Source organism: Scyliorhinus canicula, chromosome 16 (assembly GCF_902713615.1).
Source record: "Scyliorhinus canicula chromosome 16, sScyCan1.1, whole genome shotgun sequence".
Taxonomy (NCBI): Eukaryota; Metazoa; Chordata; class Chondrichthyes; order Carcharhiniformes; family Scyliorhinidae; genus Scyliorhinus; species Scyliorhinus canicula.
The window spans coordinates 13,038,664-13,059,627 of record NC_052161.1 but is presented as its reverse complement, the minus strand read 5'-3'; the positions used below and the strand labels follow the sequence as shown (position 1 = coordinate 13,059,627).

Below are 20,964 nucleotides of genomic sequence, written 5' to 3'. Positions count from 1 at the left end.
ATTTTCACACGTAGGCTTACACCAACACTGCAATGAAGTTACTGTGAAGATCCCGGCGTCGGCACATTCCGGCGCCTGTTCGGCTCCACAGAGGAAGAATTCAGAATGTCCAAATTGCCTAACAAGCACGTCTTTAGGGACTTGTGGGTGGAACCCACGCAGACACGGGGAGAACGTGCAGACTCCGCACAGACAGTGACCCAAGCCGGGAATCGAACCTGGGACCCTGGAGCTGTGAAGCAACAGTGCTAACCACTATGCTACTGTGCCACCCATTTAAATGTTTCCACTGGTTTTGGTGTGTCAATCCAGGGAGAACCTGAGCCACACACACTGGGAAATATTTCCTGGACTGTAGTTAGTGAACCTTCGGCTCCACATTAATGCCTCCGCCCCCCATCCCGCACCATGGTCAAACAGTCCGCCGATTCTTGTGGTCAAGGCCAATGTACGAATTGTAGGCACGTGGACCGGGTGGGGTGGCAGCCACTACCCAGGCAAGCAGGTTGCAGCCAATCATTAGTGTCTTCACTTGGCCCGGCGGGGGGGGGGGGGGATGAAGAAAACGGACACGAAGGGGCCCCTCATCATGTCATTGCTTTCTCAACTTTCAGTCTTTCGCTTCAGTAAGTGTCCTTTCCTTAAACACTGTCTTCCCGTGCCAGCCTCCCCGAACAGGCGCCGGAATGTGGCGACTAGGGGCTTTTCACAGTAACTTCATTCGAAGCCTACTCGTGACAATAAGCGATTTTCATTCCATTTTTCATTTCCTGTCGTGTTGAAAATAACAAGCAGAAAAAGAAGCCCGTGCCCATCCTGTTGTCATTTGCTTGTGAGGATTGAGGTTGGAGTCGCCTCTAAAATGTTCGGCATTCAGACCCACGAGTATCCTCCCCTTATCGAACATTGCGTCCGTTCAAAAATGTCTTTTTAAATAAAAAGCTCCACTGAAACGGTTGATTTTAAACAAACCACGGAAGCAGTGGTGGGTGGATCTGTTCTTGCATGTGCAAGATAGTTTGTTTACCTATAAAAACAGAAATTGGATCCTTCGTGCTTCACACTGTAATTTGCATATTTGGCCTCTTGCTCGGAATGCTTTATCCAAACTCGTCAGTCAGCACCTGTGGGTTCAGGACCTCTGTGTAGGTGGGTATCTATGATAATTCATGTTAATATGTTTCATTGTGAACTCCTTCGCACTGTTGACAGATTTCGAAAGGCACATTTCACTGAAGCGCCTGTGCGTTCTGACCCACTCTTTCTGTAAATGAGCGAGCATCAATGCTTCAGGTGAAGTTGCAAGTTTCAAACTTGATTTGAACAACTCCGTTTGTCCACTGCGTTCCTGTCCCTCCTATTCTACAGCTGCTGTGCTTCCAATTTTCCTGCTTAGACCCCGGAATGTTGGTCTTGTGTATCCATCAGAATTACTTTTGTTTACATCTTTTACGTTTAAACTTCCATTCCCAGTTCTTAAACCTCACCAGCAGTTTCCCTTCACACGAGTACTTTATGCTTTTGAGTAGTAATCATCCCCACTCCCCATTCTTGTGCTTGGCCCTGACCAATAGTCTGTGCCTGTAATATTACGGAGTCATGCTTGCTATCTCATTCCCTGAGTTCCAGGATGGTTTATTTGCCATCCGGGTGCAGCATCGCAGTTGAACAGCACCCGCACATTCCCTGTGGATACTTGCCTGTACCATCGCCTCAGCTATATGAAGGTAAACACCTACAAGGAGGCAATGGTTTTGGAAAGTGAAGGAAGGGGTTAGCAGAGTGTGTGCTTTCCAGTGTTGTATTATGCTTCTTCATGTAGCATAAGCTGCTTCCTTGATGTATATTCTGACAAAGGAAGTTTCAGACTTGGAGATAGCTTTAACACATTTATTGAACAGTTAACAATTCTACTTGGTTTCGACTCTCCTGCTAATCTATCTCTAGTAACTCAGTCTAACTAACCAGTCTGCTCTAAGCCATGCGGTGGGTGTGATGCTTCCCTGACCTGCCCCTGTCTCTCTGAGTGTCGCCTATGGAAAGAGAAAGAGCATGTGTGCCCTGTCCTTTTTTATGGGTAACCCCCTTGTGGTAGTGTCACCGCTGGATGTGTCTTGACTGCCTATTGGTCATGTCCTATCTTACTGACCTATTGGTTGAATGTCTGTGTGTCATGATGTCTCTGGTGCTCCCTCTAGTGTTCACTCAGTCGCAGTGTATCTACATTAACCCCTTGTGTATTTACAGTGATGCATATCACCACACCAGTGGGGGGGGGGGGCTGGAATATCCCACCCTGGTGGGGGGTGGGGTTGGAATATCCCACCCTGTGGGGGGGGGGGCTGGAATATCCCGCCCTGTGGGGGGGGGGGGGGGCTGGAATATCCCACCCTGGTGGGGGGTGGGGTTGGAATATCCCACCCTGAGGGGGGTGGGGCTGGAATATCCCACCCTGTGGGGGGGCTGGAATATCCCACCCTGGTGGGGGGTGGTTGCTGGAATGTCCCACCCTGAGTTGCTAATCCTGGAACACAAATATGCTGCCAGCCTTTTAGTTCGCCAGACATGCAGAAGTCAAAAGAAGAAGACGAGCTAATATAATGTAGAAGATAATGAATGTCTACCATACCAAGTTGCTTCCAGTCAAAGTGCAGAAAACAGTAATTAAGTTCTAAGGTAAACAATCTATATTCCTGCCCTGTGCCATGGTAACACTGATGTCATTAATTAACGCAGCAAAGGTCAGCAAAGCTTCAGCAATCTTCAAAGTTTTAATAACATTTCCCTGCCCTTACCCAAAATAGATTCCCTTGCTAACAACTGCTCCCACCCCCCCCCCCCCCCCCCCACCCCCTTTTCTCTTTCAATGTTTTAAATGTTTGAAGTTTTATTTGAATATTACAAAAGATAGCTCTGGGCATTCAGCTATATCTGGCAGTAATTGGTCACAAATCAAAGATTCATTAAGTGTCAGGACAGACAGTCAGTACAGTGGTACAGATAGGGACTGGAATTCACCAACACAGCACAATATCGACTGGTCTTGTTTACAATTCGTGAAAGTGTGGCTCATCGCCCTGGAGATGTGACACCTTCGGTTTGTTTACGAATACGGACAGACAGGTAAAGACCGACAGGTCCTTGCAGTTTATCCTGTTGGGCCTGTCTAATACGTACACACCCCATGTGATTGCTTGGAAAAAGTGAAAACAAGAACAGCGTGATGCACAATCAATAACTCCAGAAGCGAGATTGGATGACAATTGAAGGCTTTATTGCACTAGATGTTTCCCCCAGCAACGCAGATACAGAAGGCAGCTGCTGGGGAGACACGGGCTCTTATACTCCGCCTTACTGGGCGGAACCAGCAGGCAGGCTTCACCAATGAAACAGCAGTCTCAGGTAACTCCCACACCAATGGTCTTACAGCATTATTTAGAGGTACCGTAATACCTCTAATACCGACTACCTCACAGCGTACAAGCCAAGGTTATTGGGGGGGGGGGGGGTTGGTGAGGGGGAGAAACGGTTTGGACACTTCCTCAGATGTTCTTAGGTGATTTCAACTGGCCTAGGAGACCACCCTGACCTAGGAGTCCACATTGAGCTGGAAGGAATTCAGAGTGAGAGGACAGCGTGTTCTGCGGATTCAATATTTTTTGCAAAAAGAACAATTCCAAATGGCTACCCTGGTTTTACGCCAATATAACTTATACTGTTACCAGAAGAGAGTGCTGACTGCATTCTCTTGTCGTACAGTACCAATTGTTGTTGTTCCTTTACACTGGTATTCTTGCAAAGTGGCCTGGTGAGTGGAAGGCAAGAAGCTTCGACACATCTCTTTTTCCCGGTGAGGCGCCCTCAATTACGGCGCGAGAGCGAGGTCGGCAATCAAAAGGCTTTAATCTACAGAGAACTGAACAGCATCCAAGAGAAGTGTGCTCACCACATGGAGCCTTATCCTATATACTGTTCCCTGGGGGCGTAGCCAGAGGCGGAGTCCCCCAGGGTTCCAAGCATCTTAAAGGGGTAAGGTATTAAAGGTCAGGTACCGTTTACAGCAGTTATTAATACCGTTCATCACACCCAGCAATACTGAATTGAAATTCCAACTACCGCTGTGGTGGGATTTGAACCCACAGCCCCGGCAAATTAACCTGGGCTTCTGGATTACTGATCCGGTGACATTACCACTATTGGCCACGATCGACTCAGCAATCAGCACCTGGGTACGAGGTGGGTGCGAGTGCAATGGGAGCGGCCAAGATCAGGAAAGAGCTGCTACGCATCTCCCCAATAGTTTCTCATCACCCCCGGTCGAGACTCACCCATGAAAGACGGTCGCCTGATGAGAGGGTAGAGATTGGGCATCGCCCATGGAATTTTAACGTTCCCCTGGCACCTTGGGAAGATTGTGGAGGAGGAAATCAAGCAGGGAAAAGCTTTTCAAGGCCTGCTGCATGGATAAGAGGCATTGCATCATCCTATTCTGATGCCGTGCTGACAATTCAAAACTACAGCAGTCCCTGAAGATAGGCTGTGAGAACACACATGGTAGCATAGTGGTTAGCACAAATACTTCACAGCTCCAGGGTCCCAGGTTCGAATCCCGGCTTGGGTCACTGTCTGTGCGGAGTCTGCACGTTCTCCCCGTGTGTGCATGGGTTTCCTCCGGGTGCTCCGGTTTCCTCCCACAGTCCAAAGATGTGCAGGTTAGGTGGATTGGCCATGATAAATTGCCCTCAGGGTCCAAATTGCCCTTAGTGTTGGGTGGGGTTACTGGGTTATGGGGATAGGGTGGAGGTATGGGCTTGGGTAGGGTGCTCTTTCCAAGAGCCGGTGCAGACATGATGGGCCGAATGGCCTCCTTCTGCACTGTAAATTCTATTAAATCTATGAAACAAGTAGATTTCTTTTTTTAAAGGCACACACGTTTTGACTGCACCATGATGAAAAGGACGTTAAACGTAATGGGAACACGGCATAAATTCGTCAACAAGCTTCTGTTTTGGTTGCGTCAGCACCTGTATTCTGCCAACATTTATAAACGAGGTTAACAAACTGATAATGACCAAATAATCTGCTTTCGTGATGTAATTGAGGGATAGACATTGGTTTGGACAACAGGGATAACTGCCCTGCTCTCTCGAAAATAGTTCCTGGACACCATCCAGGACAAAGCAGCCTGTTTGATTTGAACCCCATCCACCACCGTCATCATTCACAACCCCCACTTCCATCGCACATTGGCAACAGTGTGTGCCATTTACAAGATGCACTACAGCAACTTGCTAAGGCTCCTACGACAGTGTTGCAACCTACACGAGACACACGGAGCCAGGCTGATTAAGTTCCCTGTGCGTCTCATGGAATACGGGCTTCCCTGCTGAGGGGCGGAGTGCCCTCATCAACAAAAGAGCAAACCAGGATATAAAACCCCTCAGTCCGAGCGTGGGCTGGGCACGGGTAGTCCCTTCTGGGACCAGTGTCCATCGAGTGTTCGTTCTACCGTAAATAAATCTTTAGTTCCTAACGCTTCCTGTGTGGCTGCTTCCGTGAACGCAACGGACAGCACCTTCCAAATCCGCAATCTCTACCACCTGGAAGGACAGGGGAAGGGGATACATGGGAACACTGCCACCTGGAAATTCCCTTCCAGGTCACACATCCCCCTGACTTGGAACTATAATGCCGTTCCTTCGCTGTCACTGGGTCAAAATCCTCCCTGACAGCACAGTGGGTATTCCTACAAGAGCAGTTCAAGAATATGGCTCACCAGCCACTTCTCAATGGCAATTAGGCATGGGCAATAAATGCTGTTCTAGCCAGCGATGCCAACATCCCATGAACACATTTTTTTAATGTAAGTACCATGGAATCTTTTACATCCATCCGAGCAGCTGGGACCTAGTTTAACCTCTCTCTTCCGAAAGACAGCACTCCCAACAGTATGGCGCACCCGCAGTGCTGCACTGAAATGTCAGCCTCGATTGTCCTGTTCAAGCGCTGGAGTGGGACTTGAAACTAAAATCTTGTTACATCAAGGCAGGTGATCTAACTACTGAGTCTCAACTGATGGCGAACGATGGCAGCAGTGGAAAACTGTAAGTGTTGAGAAGAGACCCGAGATACAATAACAATCTTCCCCTCGGAGCGCAGGAAAGAGATTTAATAGAGTTTTTTTTTTAATTCTGAAAGGTTTTGATGGGGTAAACCATTTTGTGTGGTTGATCGGAAATTGGTGAGGGACCATCAATTTAAAATTGTCACTAAGTGAGTGGGTACGGATGTTATAGGAGAAACATCCGTTATGCAGAAAATGTTGAAGCATGAAATACTTGGCCATCGGGAGGGAGAGACCATTGCAGCTTTTAAAGGAATAATTGACTGAAGCCTAAGGACGATATAAGGCTGTGTAGTGGTGGGGGTTTCTCAGTGAGACTAACCTGGAATGGATCCAGCAAAGGGACAACATGGACGCTGATGGATCTCTGTGTCTATTCGGAGCCCTGGATATGCGTTATCCCTTCTTCGTTCCCAAATAACAGAAATTCAGGCTGCGCTTTTGGTAAAGTTTTGTTGAACTGTATTCGTCAGTTTTAGTGTCTACTGGTAAACTCCTGGTTACAATACAAACTTAGGTCAGATTGATTGTCTTTAGCGACTACAGTGATTGAGTTTAATATACAACTCGTGGTAATTCTTCAAATCATAATTCACGGTACAAAATTACGGATTGATTTAAACAAAAGAAAAAATGGCGATAGCAAAGGCATAGGTTTCAGAAAGTGATAGATTGATTCCGGAATGGATTTTTCCATCCCGACAAGTGATTTTTAAGAAGATCATTATCTTAAAGTTTCGCCTTCTTTACAGCTGTGATTGGCTACAACTAATTTATAATTCACTCACTTCGACCAAACTGTCTGTCTGTCAATTTAAGAGATACAGGTCTTGGTGTAATTTTCCATAGCCTGGTTTGCCAATTATGCCTCTAACATTAATTAGGTTAACACAGTTTTCGAAAAGTCATTATAACCCTGACTGACTGTTACCATGGAAACGCAACTCTCCAGGCCTGGGAATACAACTGCATACGATGAAGTCTTTTGTCACTAGCCTTGGTCTCTGGCCAGTTTCGAGCAACTTTCAAAATGTGAAAATTTAAAGTCTTATCTGATTAGTTCCCAGCTCGTCAGCTTTCCTCACTCTCATGGTTGACATGATTTAGTCAATTAATCTTTTTTTTTTATAAATTTAGAGTAGCCAATTATTTTTCTTTTCCAACTAAGGGGCGATTTAGCCCGGCCAATCCACCTACCCTGCACATCTTTGGGTTTTGGGCAGACATGGGGAGAATGTGCAAACTCCACACGGACAGTGACCCAGGGTCGGGATTCGAACTCCTCGGCGCCGCAGTCCCAGTGCTAACCACCGTGCCACATGCCGCCCGTCAATTACTCTTAATGATTTCTCAATTAAACCTTTTATCTATCTCGTCTATAGCTAAACAGAAAATCTGATTTCTATCAGATGCGATGTGACCTCCATTTCTGCTCTGAAAGTAAATGGCGGGACGGCAAGGTGGCGCAGTGGTTAGCACCTCGCGGCTGCGATCCCGGCCCCGGGTCACTGTCCATGTGGAGTTTGCGCATTCTCACCGTGTTTGCGTGGGTCTCACCCCCACAATCCAAAAAGATGTGCAGGGTATGTGGATTGGCCACACTAACTTACCCCTGAATTGGGAAAAAAGAATTGGGTACTCTAAAAAAAAATTTTCTTAATGAAAGTCAGTGGCTTTTACATTCCTCAGTTTTTCCTTTGCCTTGCAGATTTTTAAACTCCAGGTCTGGTGGCGTGCAGCCAATACTTTCTGAGTTGTCTTGCATCCTCTGACACGATCGGCTTCTGCACTATTGGCTCTTTACCTAAGCTGTTTAGTTAAAACATAAAGATGCAATGAATGGCTTCACATTCTACAGCCCCCCCCATCCATTACTATTATCAGCATTTTCCCCAGTAACACGGGGGGGGGGGGGGGGGGGTTCAGTGTTTGACTCACGGCCGGAGCTCCAGAAGAACTTTGTAACAAAGCTCTGGTCAAGCATCATCTTGTGTTCAACTCATCACCCACGTGATATAAAGATTAACTTCGCTTCAGTACCTTCCCCGTGACACTGGATACTTTGCAGAAGAAATTTGTGGTATTTCACCCGCGCCTTGCACTGCAACTGAGAATTCCCATTCAGGGTTAAGCTGGTGGTTTGTGAATCAGACTGAGTTGGTTCCAATCCCCTGAAGCATTTCCTCAATACGGTAACTCTAATGTGTACTTGAGAGACTTCAATCCATGGAATTTTCCTTCATCTTTGCCTTTCAAGCTGAGGCCTGCACTCACATTAATCCCCACAGCTCTTGAAGTCTCACTAAAAGCCAAACTTTCTAACTACAAAAGGAAAGTTTTGCGGGCGCTGGAAATCTGAAATAGACGCAGAAAACGCTGGCAATCCTCAGCACATCTGACAGTATCCGTGGAGAGAGCAACAGAGTTCATGTTTCAAGTCGATAATCTTTCATCAGAGCTGAGAAAAGTTAGAAATGTTATAATATACACTCGTTTAAAAGTTGAGTTTCTAAGGACTATGTTTTTAGCCAGAAATTAGGGCAATGGTGGGGAGCCTATAGCCCAGGGGCCACACACGGCCCATCTGGGTTCTGAGTGGGGCCCACGAAACATTTCATCGACCACTGCCCACGCGCAGAGTTGCCACGTTCCGCTGATTTCCATCCGTGCCGTTTTTATTCCCACCGGTATGACTGAAATGATTCGCATGTGAAGCGAGGGCTAGTGAAGTGAGGTGTGTGCTGATTGCTCACAACATTGACCACGAGAGCCGCCTCTGCATCCAAAGTGTAAACATTTCTTTTGTTTTTAGCATTTGAAGCTGACGAGAGTTTTATTAACATACAAATGATTAAGTATTTTCTATAACTCGCCATGAAATATTTGGTGTGTATTAAATATATTTAATCTTATTGACGGGGCCATGGTTAGTGAACAAGCCTGATTTTAAATTTGCAACCCACTGAGATGAACGAGGGCCACTGATGCGGCCCACTCACTACCTAGCCCATCACTGAATTAGGGAGCTGACTTTTACAGGAGCGATATTTTCAAGAGGTTGAAATCCACCCGCTCCCATTGTCCCGTTATTGCAGAGTTGCCAGAGAGTGTTCTTATCAATCCCCTCACCAAAACTAACGCAAAAGGAACCAACAAGGAATTTTTATTATTGAATTTTTATTTAAAATTAAGGAGAGTCTTGGTCTCCTGTTGCAATACAATTCGTAAACCTGGTACACCACCACTGAAATTTGCAATGCCTAATTCTTTTCCTTGTTTCAGGGCGAAGGTTAGGGATAGATCCTTGAGAATCTGGAAAAATATTCTGGCGATTTTCTGTGACGTGTTTTGCAACTTTAGTTTCCACCTGCAGCCACCTGCTGGGTTTTCCTTAGTTCGTGCATTTCTTCTCAGGCTTCTGCCTCAGCTATACCTTTACCCAACCCCAAAATAATCATTCAAAGATATTGGTTTAATACGGCGGAGAGATCGCCCGGTGAGTCCGTCACCGATTTTGTATCTCTGCTGTGGAACTTCACCGGGTTTTGTGAGGGTGGAACTGTTTTGTCCGATATGCTCCATGATCGTTTGGTCTGCGGTACTAGTAATACAGAAGCTCAGAAAAAAACTTTGGGTGAAGTTCGCCTAACTTTTCAACAGATGCTACAGATCTCCCTGTCCCAAGAAAATGCAGAACATGGCATCCGAAAGATACAAGGGATGGAGGTAAATGTTTTGGGGTGTTGCCCCTCACATGGTATCCTCACAGCCTGGACCGAATGCCAAAGAGCCCCGGAGCGAAGAGCCAGCCGCTGAAATATGCGCATCCCTAGACTCGGCTCCCCAGACTTGGCTAAAGCTGATTCCGGACCATGTGTGACATATGGACACCAGTCTAGGCACACCCTCAGGCCACAGCAGGGCCAGCGTTCCAGGCTCTCTGGTCAACATAGGCTTCAGCCGTGGGGCCGGGCCTTGCATCTGGATGAAGCAGAATAGGCAAAGAATGAGGCTTGGATGCAGCTGAACTATTTGGCACTGCCCCGTGTGGCCCCTATTCATGTTCCAATACTAGTGAATGATCATATACTCCAAATGGAGCTGGATATGAGAGCGGACGTTTCTGGGGTTTTTTCATGATCTCAGGATTTCCCGTATCATTTTATGGCCAATTTGGCACTTTTCAAGCGTAATCACTGTTGTAATGTAGGAAATTTGACAGCCAATTTGTGCACAGCAAGCTCCCAAAAACAGTAATGCGTGTTAGCCTGCAAGGAAGGAAAATCGAAATGAAAATCGCTTATTGTCACAAGTAGGCTTCAGATGAAGTTACTGTGAAAAGCCCCTAGTCGCCGCATTCCGACGCCTGTTCGGAGAGGCTGGTACAGGAATTGAACCGTGTTGCTGGCCTTCTTTGGTCTGCTTTCAAAGCCAGCGATTTAGCCCTGTGCTAAACAGCCCCTGAGCCCCGGAGAGATAAGAGGGTGAAAAAACAGATAGGAGGGAAAGCAAGATAAATCAAGGAATAATAGGAGACACCAAGGTTAAGTATTAAGGCACAGAATTGTTATGGCGCAAAAGGAGACCATTCTCTCCATCATGTCTGCACTTGCTCTCCGAATGAACAATATGGTCTATTGCCATTTCCTGCACCCCTGCATATTGTTTCTATTCAAATAATCATCTAGCGCCCTCATGAATGCCTCAATTGGTCCTCAATTTCCACCACACTTCCCGTTAGTGCTTCCAGGCACGAACCGCTTGCTGTGTGAAAAAGTTTGTTCCCACATCACATTTGCTTCTTTTTGCAAATCATTTAAAATCTGTGCCCTCTCGTACTTGATCCTTTTACGGGTAGGAGCAGTTTCTCCCCATCTACCCTGTCCAGTCCCCTCATGATTTTGAACGCCTCTATCAAATCTCCTCTTAGCCTTCTTCTCTCCAAGGAGAACAGTCCCAACCTCTCCAATCTATCCTCATAACTGAAATTTCTCATTCCTGATCCCGTTTTTGTAAACCTCCTGATTTGTTGTGAAGATTGGCTGGGAGTCGCAAAGGTCTGCTGCAGTGGATCATGAAGGTCGGCAGGCGTGAGGTGAAAAGGTCAGCCAGCATGGGTCGCAAAGGTCACATGGTTGGTAAAAGTGGGTCCCAGGAAAAATAGTTTGCAAAATACCGCTTTACTTATTTACCCAGGAGTTGGGAAGCCTATAATGCCTCACTGTTTTCTTCATGGTAACACCTCAGCCAATCGAGTCAGCTTGCCAACCAATCATCCCCCTTTCCCCCTGCGATATAAATTGCTGTTGGGGCAGCACGGTGGCACAGTGATTAGCCCTGCTGCCTCACGGCGCTGAGGTCCCAGGTTCGATCCCGGCCCTGGGTCACTGTCCGTGTGGAGTTTGCACATTCTCCCCGTGTCTGCGTGGGTTTCACCCCCACAACCCAAAAACATACGCAGGGTAGGCGAATTGGCCACGCTAAATTGCCCCTTCATTGGAAAAAATGAATTGGGTACTCTAAATTTATTTTTTTAAATTGTTGTGATTGTTTGAATTCTTGTATTTGTCCTGGTGAGTGCAAGGTGAAAAGCTTCAGCAACATTTCTCCCTTTTCAGCAATATTCAAGTTCTGTACTATCAAGTGACTATTGATTCAAGGTCTGTAGACTACAGGAAAAAGAGAGGACCAGGGGTGGGGGGAAGGTGCGGTATTGGGTTTTGAGATTCTGGCAAGAAAAGAGTTTGGGTGGAGTCAGTTGGGACCTATGGGGCGGGATTCTCTGACCACCCGCCGGGTGGCCTGGCCCGCGGTCGGGCCCCACCAATCCACAGGTGGGCCTGTGCTGTGGGGGCACTCTATTGCTACGCGCCGGCCGTGTAGGCCTCCGCAATGGCCAGCGTGAAGGTGACCTCCCCCCTGCGCCATGCGCGGGGTTGACGTCAGCAGACGCTGACGTCCAGCGCATGCGCGGACCCGCGCCAGCCGGTGGAGGCCCTTCGGCCCCAGCTGGCACGGCGGCAAAGGCCTTCCACGCCGGCCGGCGGGGCGTAAACCACTCCTGCACCGTCCTAGCCCCTGAAGGTGAGGAGGATTCCGCACCTTTGGGCCGGCCCTAACGCCGGAGCAGTTCCCGCCACTCCACTGTGCCGTTTCTCCCCGCCCCGCCAATTCCCAGAGAATCCCGCCCATGTTCCTAAAGCTTTATTTATTGGAGATTTTCCTTATCTCATATCTGGACCTGTTGTAGACTAATTAACTGAGATGATTAGCCAACAATTCCATTATGTTTGACCATGTGAATGCCAGGGAGTTGAACAAGATGTACTTTGGTTTCATGTTGCTAAATTAGACTAAAAGAATTGGCACTGGATTAATACCAGAAACAATAGAACCATCTGCTAAATCTCTGACATAAACCTCTGGCAATCACAACAGGAAGTGGCCTGGTGTTGAAATCTCTTGAGGAAGGCTGTGCATCTTCCATTGAAATTGGTACGTCTTTATTTTTTCCAGGTCCTTGAGAAACCTGACAGGTTAAAGGAGGCACTGGGAGCTCTATCCAGCGGGTAAGAGCCTTTACATCACTGCTCTCTCCTAGCCCAACAAACTAATGAGTAAGGACCCACCACCGACAAAATCCCCCCATTGAACCCACCCCAGACCCACCACCACTCTCGCTCACATACCAACAGTAACTGCACATGGAAATATAATTGGCAGTGTAGCACTTTGGTGAACCCCAAAGATTAGAACCAAGACTGGCCACTAAAAATGCCAAATGGAAAAAAAATCCTTCATGAATATATTTCCAGTGTCATGACACACAATTGCTATTAATCTTTAGCGGTGAACTGGTTAATTAGCTGTTAGGTTTGAACCAATAATAGTCAGTTCTCTTTGTAATGTTCTTTTTGCAACTTTGCAATATCAGACACTGGCTCTTTATAACAATGCAGCTTTCAGCAACTGAAGCAACATTAGCACAAATCATTCCCCTTCGGGAAGTGGCGGTACTCCATTCAAAATGCTGCTCGTGAGCAGGACATATACCTCACAAAGGCACATGGCCTGGGAGTCCACAACCTGACACACTTTCATTGTTTGAGCAACACAGAAACCATATTCAGAATGAGACGGAAAGAATTATCAGCAGCAGCACAGATACAACACAAGCTCATTAAATCTAATTAGATCATCCCAGCACCACCACCTACAGCCTCGCCACAATATTCAACGGTGCAAAGGCTCTTAAAAATAACATGTACACACACATTCTCACACACACACTCTCTCATGCGCACACTCATTTTCTCACACATATACACACATTCTCATACTCACAACTTGCCATGCATACACGCTCATGCACACACTCATTTTCTCACACATATAATCACTCTCTCAAGCACATGCTCATATTTTCTAACACAGACTCACACACACGCATACACACTGTCAGCTCTCACACTCATACACTTACACACACACAGACAGACATTCTGATACACAAACACTAATTCTCTTACACAGTCTCATGCACATGTTCATATTTTCTCACACACACACCCTCACACTCACACATTCTCTCACACTCTCATTCACATACAGACATACACGCACGCATATACACTCACAACTCTCTTACACACACAGACAGATGTTCTGATACACAAACACTAATTCTCATACACAGTCTCATGCACATGTTCATATTTTCTTACACACACACCCTCACACTCACATTCTCTCACACTCCCATTCACATACAGACATACACGCACGCATATACACTCACAACTCTCTTACACACACAGACAGATGTTCTGATACACAAACACTAATTCTCATACAGTCTCATGCACATGTTCATATTTTCTCACACATACACACACCCTCACACTCACACATTCTCTCACACTCTCATTCACACACATACATATACTCACGCATATACACTCGCAACTCTCTCACACACACATGCTCACACAGTCACACTCACACATATATTCTAATACACAAACGCTAATTCTCATACTGTTGTAAAACCTTTGTCTGTTCTGTGTTTGCGTTTTAATTCCTGTCCTGGCTGCCTTTAATCTACAATCTTCGTGCAAGCTGTTGCCCAACCAAAAACTCCCCTGGTCCAATGGACTAGCTAGGACCTCTCCTTCAGGTTCTGTGGCAGAGCCCATGATGCCAGTTTGATAGACTGGGCAAGCAGCCAATCAGTGAGGCTGGAATTCTAAGCCATCTCCTGTTTTTGCTCGCGGTTAGTGGAGCCATTCCAGAAGAAAGGTGGGTCATGTGAAGAGCTCCATTTTGTCCTGAGTTCTATGAGAAGATGTAGGCCAGCAAGCAGCAGGATGATCCTCTCTCTCTGCTCTCTCTCTACCAGGGGATTTAAAAGGCTGCTAGTCAGTCTTGTGAAGGCACTCCTGTTTAAAAGACAGACAGCAACCTGAACTGTGACAGGATTTTCTGGAGTGCAAGGCTGCCAGCAATCTCTCACCAGGTCTGCGATTCTTTAATCCTTTGACTGAATGGCTGGGAGGTACCCAAACTGGGAACCCTCTTTACAAGCAGCTGGGGCTTTTGCACAGAGATCATGCAAACAGAAAACACTGTCAAATTCTCAGCTCCAGTAGTATCTCAGGGAAACAGAAGCTCCATCTGATGGTCGGAGGTCAGAGTTGAGGGGGGAGGGAGGGGAGAGGGGGGGGGGGGTTCTGCTCTTAACCAAAGATGATATTGGGAGGAATCTGGTTCCAGACACTTCTGCATTCGTGATTACGCAATGCGATAGAAATAAAGAGGGAGCGTAAAAATAATGTAAAAAATAAAACCGAGTTATTCTTTCCTTCATTAACTACCTATCAGCTCTGTTCTAACTGCACGCAGTCTCATCTCATCTTGGGGAGCAGGTCTTTCCTTACAGAACATACAAATTTGCAATTATAAAGTGTCTTTCACGTGATCAAGTTGTCCCACCATGTTCACAAGCTAATGAAAATAGTTTGGAAGTGAGGTGATTGTGGAGGTGCAAGGGAATGTGGCAGGTAATGTCTACACAGCAAGATCCCACAAACAGCGATAACGTAAACAACAAGATGGGTGGACAGTGCAGAAGGAGGCCATTCGACCCATCGAGTCTGCACTGGCCCTTGGAAAGAGCACCCTACCTAAGCCCACACCTCCACCCTATCCACGGAACCCAGTAACTCCACCTAACCGTTGGACACTAAGGGGCAATTGAGCATGGCCATTCCACCTAACCTGCACACCTTTGGACTTTAGGAGGAAACCGGAGCACCCGGAAGAAACGCACGCAGACACAGGGAGACAGTCACCCGAGGCCGGAATTGGAGTGTGAAGCAGCAGTGCTAACTACAGATAATATGTTAATTGGTTTAGTGATTCTAGTGGAGATATAAATGTTGGGAGTCCAAAAAGTAGATGGGGCCTCGGTTAAATGTCTGACCCAAAATAGGCAGCACCTCGGATAGTGCAGCACACCCCTTGGTAGTGCAGGTAAGGGGCGGCCAGGTCACAGTTCCTGGACCAGGATTTGAAGCTACAATCTTCAGCCTCAGGGGCAACCCTATGAGTCATGATCGACTGACACCATAACAGCCCCAGGGACACATCATCAGCCCCCAATTATCTTTTTATTGATTGTTCTCGGGCTCAGAGCGCATTTGCTACACATCTCCATCAACTGAGAGTGGCTTGCTAGGCCACACCGTGGGGCATTGGAGTCAACTTTGAAGCATAGTTCTCGAGCCACATATAGGCTATAGTGGACACAGGTGGCAGCTTCCCTACCCTGAATGGCAACCATGAATCATCAAAGTTTTTGAAACAATCGGTCAGATTTTATCATCACTTCTTTCTGGTCGGGTGGCACGGTGGTGCAGTGGTTATCACTGCTACCTACGACGTGATGATCTGGGTTTGAACCTGGCCCGGGGCCACTGTCCGTGTGGAGTTTGCACATTCTCCCCGTGTTTGCGTGGGTCTCACCCCCACAACCCAAAGGATGTGCAGGGTAGGTGAATTGGCCACGTTAGATTGCCCCTTAATTGGACAAAAATAATTGGGTATTCTAAATTTATAGAAAGAAAAAAAAATCACTTATTTCTGGTGTTGACGCCACGAATTGACAATTTTATATTCAAGTTACTTTTACAAATTACCGTGCCAGGGTTTTGAACTCATAATAGAACATTACAGCACAGTATAGGCCCTTCGGCCCTCGATGTTGCGCCGTCCTGTGAAACCCCTCTAAAGTCCCTCCACACTAATCCCTTATTGTCCATATGCCTATCCAATGACCATTTGAATGCGTTTAGTGTTGGCGAGCCCACTACTGTCTGTGTTGGTTACTACGCCATTAGAACCACAAGGCAACCAAAACTATATTTACACTACAACAACAAGTTGCATTTGCAGAGCATCTTTAACACAGTAAAGTGTTTCACAGGACTATAATGGCCAAGCTTCAAGCTGGGTCAAAGAGGTTGGTTCTAATGAGAATCTTCGAGAGGTCGGGAGTTTGGGGGAGGAAATGCCATCATTGAGCGTAAAGCCTTGACAGCTGAACTCACAACCACCCATGGTCAGGCAGAGGAAATCAAGCATACACAAGAGGTCAGAACTTGAAGAACAAGAGTTCCCAGTGTCATGTGGGAGTACCTTTAAAAACTGGGTGTTTATCAAATAGCTGCAGTAATGTTAGAGTGTGGGTGGAGCTGGGCTGTCTGTCTTTCACTTTCGCTTTTGAGCAGGCAGCTACAGCGTGTGTTTAGTTTTGTTTTGAGAGCTGGATAGCTGCAGGAAAAGCAAGCAACTGCGTAAGGATCTCTCTGCAATCTAAAGACTGTCTCCAGATCATTTGGGTGATTTCAAAGTGATAACTGCTCTCAGTAGAGAATTTAAACCTGATCTCTGTGTTAAAAATGGTCTTTTGTCTTAGGGATGTTATAAGAAAAGATTACGGGTTACTTATAGAATATTGTATCTGTGGGGATAATTGGTGTTGATAGTTGTTAAGATGTTTATTGTGGGTTTATAAAGTGTTAACTGGTTTCATAAATAAACATTGTTTTAATTTAAAATGACTTTTAGTTCTCTGTTGCATCACCCCTGTAAAGTGGGCCCTTGTGCTCCCCATAACCAAAATCTATTCAAAGTTGTGGGTCAGGTGAACTCCATGATGCACTTTGGGGTTCTCTAAAACCTGGCCCACAACACCAGAGAGTTGTTGAGCTGGAGGATGTTACAGAGGTATAGGGAGAGACAAGGCCTTGGGAAATTTGACTAAAATGATGAGAATTTTTAATTCGAACGAGCTCCATTATCCTGACAGCAGAATGATAGGTTCCAATTTTACTGAGTGTCGGTTGTCAGCGGATTGAGCCTGTCGGAATCCCCAGCCATGGCTGGACTAACAAAGTTTATAGGGTGCTATCACAGGGAAGCATCCGGGTTAATCCCATGGCATTCTTTACCTCTAAACTCCTTGGATAATCCAACAAAAACAGCAAATCCCAGTTGAACCAAATTCTGTTTTTCTCCCCCAGGCAATCATTCCAACGACCATCGGACCTGAAACTGCTGAATTTAAGGCTGCAAGTAGGGAATAGCTTTGTGATGTCGCTTCATATGCCTCTGGGATTAGTCTGCGCCTGTTAGATCTCATTTTACACATTGCCCTGAACGTGGGTCGAATGGGTTAAAGAGGCCAATTAGGCAGGATTGAGATAGTAAAGCAAGGATGTGAATGATATATAAGCTTTTTGAGGTAATAGAGACCGAATTAATTGATCTTCATTTACATTCTGAACAGGATCACTTCTTCCTAATGAGGGACAATATAAACCCCTGTGCCTTATAGGCCAGGTCCCAGGAGAGCTACCCAAATGCTCAGCTCTCTGGCATTCAATGGGGCACTTTACTGAATACTGACTGCAAAATGTTATTTTTAGACATAATACGTGGGCAGTACACATTGTAGAGACAAGTGATGTCATGATGCCCCGAGAGGAAACCATCACAAAGAACAAAGAACAAAGAAAAGTACAGCACGGGAACAGGCCCTTCGGCCCTCCAAGCCCGTGCCGACCATGCTGCCCGACTAAACTAAAATCTTCTACACTTCCTGGGTTCGTATCCCTCTATTCCCATCCTATTCACGTATTTGTCAAGATGCCCCTTAAATGTCACTATCGTCCCTGCTTCCACCACTTCCTCACCAACATTAACATATACATATATATTATATATGCATTATTGTTTTAAATAAATTTAGAGTACCCAATTCTTGTTTTCTCAATTAAGGGGCAATTTATTGTGGTCAATCCACCTATCCTGCACATCTTTGGGTTGTGGGGGTGAAACCCACGCAGACACAGAGAGAATGTGCAAACTCCGCACGGACAGTGACCCGGGGCTGGGACCGAACCCGGGTCCTTGGTGCCGTGAGGCAGCAGCTAACCACTGCACCACTGTGCCGCCCAATATATGCATTGATACATAGGGCGGGATTCTTCAATAATGGGGTTATGCCCCCACGCCGGCGTGAAAAGCAGCGCCGACCACTCCGACATCAATGATCCAAGGGGCTAGGTTGGCGCCGGAGTGGTCCCCGCAGCACCGGCCAGCGCGGAACGGCCCGCGCTATTTCACACATGCGCGGAACGGCCGACGTGATTCTGCGCATGCGTGGGGATTCCTTTCTCTGCGCCAGCCCCCAAGAAACATGGCGGAGCCGTACAGATGCCCGGCACGGAGTAAAATAGGCCCCCACGGAACCAGCCCGCCCACCAATTGGTAGGCCCCGATCGTGGGTCAGGCCACCGTGGGCTCCCCCCCCCCCCCCCCCGGCTCCAGGATTGCCCCCGTAGACTCACTTTGCAGGTTCCGCCGTGTGGGACCTGAGTACCCCATGCTGGCGGGACTTGGCCAAACTCGTCGGCCACTCGGCCGATTGGCGCCCGAAGAATAGCTGGGGGGGGGTGCGCTGTCAACGACCCCCAACTGGCGCGGCGGGAATCCTGCGGGCGCCCGAGAAACGGCGGCGGAGAATGGGGAAGCTAGCGTCGGTTCGGCGGGGCGCAATTCTCACGGCGGGTCGGAGAATCCCAGCACGAATCTCTGCAGCTTTCCAGCTCATAACATGATGGTTTGCGGCTGATGGTCCACTCTTGATGGCACAGGCATGATGGGCTGAATGGCCTCTTTCTGTGTCGTAACATTTCTATGGTTCTATTCGATGGTAACCATCATCTGCTGTGGCTCCGATGCCCCACTCTGCCACATTTCCTGCCGAGAAAGACAACGGATTGAGAAGGTGCACTATTCGCTGGCCTGTTTTCTCGGGGTCCTCTTCTCAGCCAGCTGAGCTTTTATAAGCTCACCTTTCTCTGTGCTCCAGGGGCCGCATCCATCAGCGACTGGCTTCCGGTTGCCTGTGTTGGTGTGCTTCAAACCTCACTGGAGGATGTCCGTGTTAGCCGAGCTGTGGACATTCATCAGGTCAGATCACCTTACGAAAGTTTGTTAGTCCGAGGGTGTGGGGGCTGGGGTGGGAAGAGGGCAGGGACAAATGGGAAAAATGGAGTTTGAGCCAAAATCGGAAAAATCCTTGAATTTACCTACCCCCCCCCCCCCCCCCCCCCCCGAAAAAAATGGAACCTGACAAGAGCATGATAGCGAAGGAGTCAGGCAGCATCTCACCGGTTATATTAAAACACCCTCCAGCAGATGGCAAAATGAACAATATGGCTGAGCACCAATGACATCGTTCACAGATGGACAACATGCTAGAGTGTAAAACATGAGCTGGGACTCTAGCCCATCGATTCTGCAATAATCGCCCTCCAACTCGCAGACAATTTCCATGCAATTATCTCATTATCTACAATGTGTGGGAGCAGGGGGTGGGAGTGAAGGCAAGGGAAACAAAAACATAGAAGATAGCAGCAGGAGGAGACCGTTCGGCCCTTCGAACCTGCTCCGCCATTCATTATGATCACGGCTGATCAACCCACTCAGTAGCCTAATGCCGCTTTCCTTTGATCCCCTTGGCCCCCCAAGTGCCGTTTGTAACGGCTTCTTGAAACCATACAATATTTTGGCCTCAACTACCTCCTGTGGTAACAAATTCCACAGGCCGACCACTCTCTGGGTGAAGAAATTTCTCCTCGTCTCTGTCCTAAATGGTTTACCTCGTATCTTCAGACCATGACCCCTGATTCTGGACACCCCCACCATCGGGAACATCCTTTCGGCGTCTATCCTGTCCAGTCCTGTTCGGATTTTATTGGTTTCTATGAGATCCCCTCCCTCACTCTTCTGAACTCCCGTGAATACAATCCTGACTGATTCAATCTCCCCTCGTGCATCAGTCCCACCATCTCAGGAATCAGTCTGGTAAACCTTTACTGCGCGCCCTCCAGAGCTAGCTCATCCTTCCTTAGATAAAGAGACCGAAACTTCACGCAATATTCCAGGTGCGGCCTCACCAAGGCCCTGTATAATCGCAGCAAGACATCCCTGCTCCTGTACTCAAAAGACAGTCAATAATTTTACAGTTTGAACCTAAAGTCCCGTATTTGTAATGCCAATTTGGCTCATGTTCCATTCGAAATATTCCAGAAGGCAGTAGTTATGCATGAACGCCGCTCGATTTGGGACTATTGTCTTTTGCTTTCATTGCAGTGCAAGGTGCAGCCAGAACGCGGGCTTAATGATTATTTTTTGCCAAGGTGAAATCGTTTTGCATACAGGCAGTGGGTTGTGGTTGGCATTTTTGGAGTTAGGTTGGCCGCACACAATGC

General features: G+C 47.2%; 1 long non-coding RNA gene across 1 annotated transcript in view; it reads left to right on the top strand.

Annotated features, from left to right (window-relative positions):
• The first annotated feature begins 169 nt into the window (after window positions 1-169).
• The window catches only part of LOC119979734, a 39,832-nt gene continuing 19,037 nt past the window's right edge, over window positions 170-20,964 (top strand). The window contains exons 1-2 of the long non-coding RNA XR_005463773.1: window positions 170-1,149; window positions 12,641-12,693. This is a non-coding gene — a long non-coding RNA (uncharacterized LOC119979734). The remainder of the gene's footprint in view (window positions 1,150-12,640; window positions 12,694-20,964) is intronic.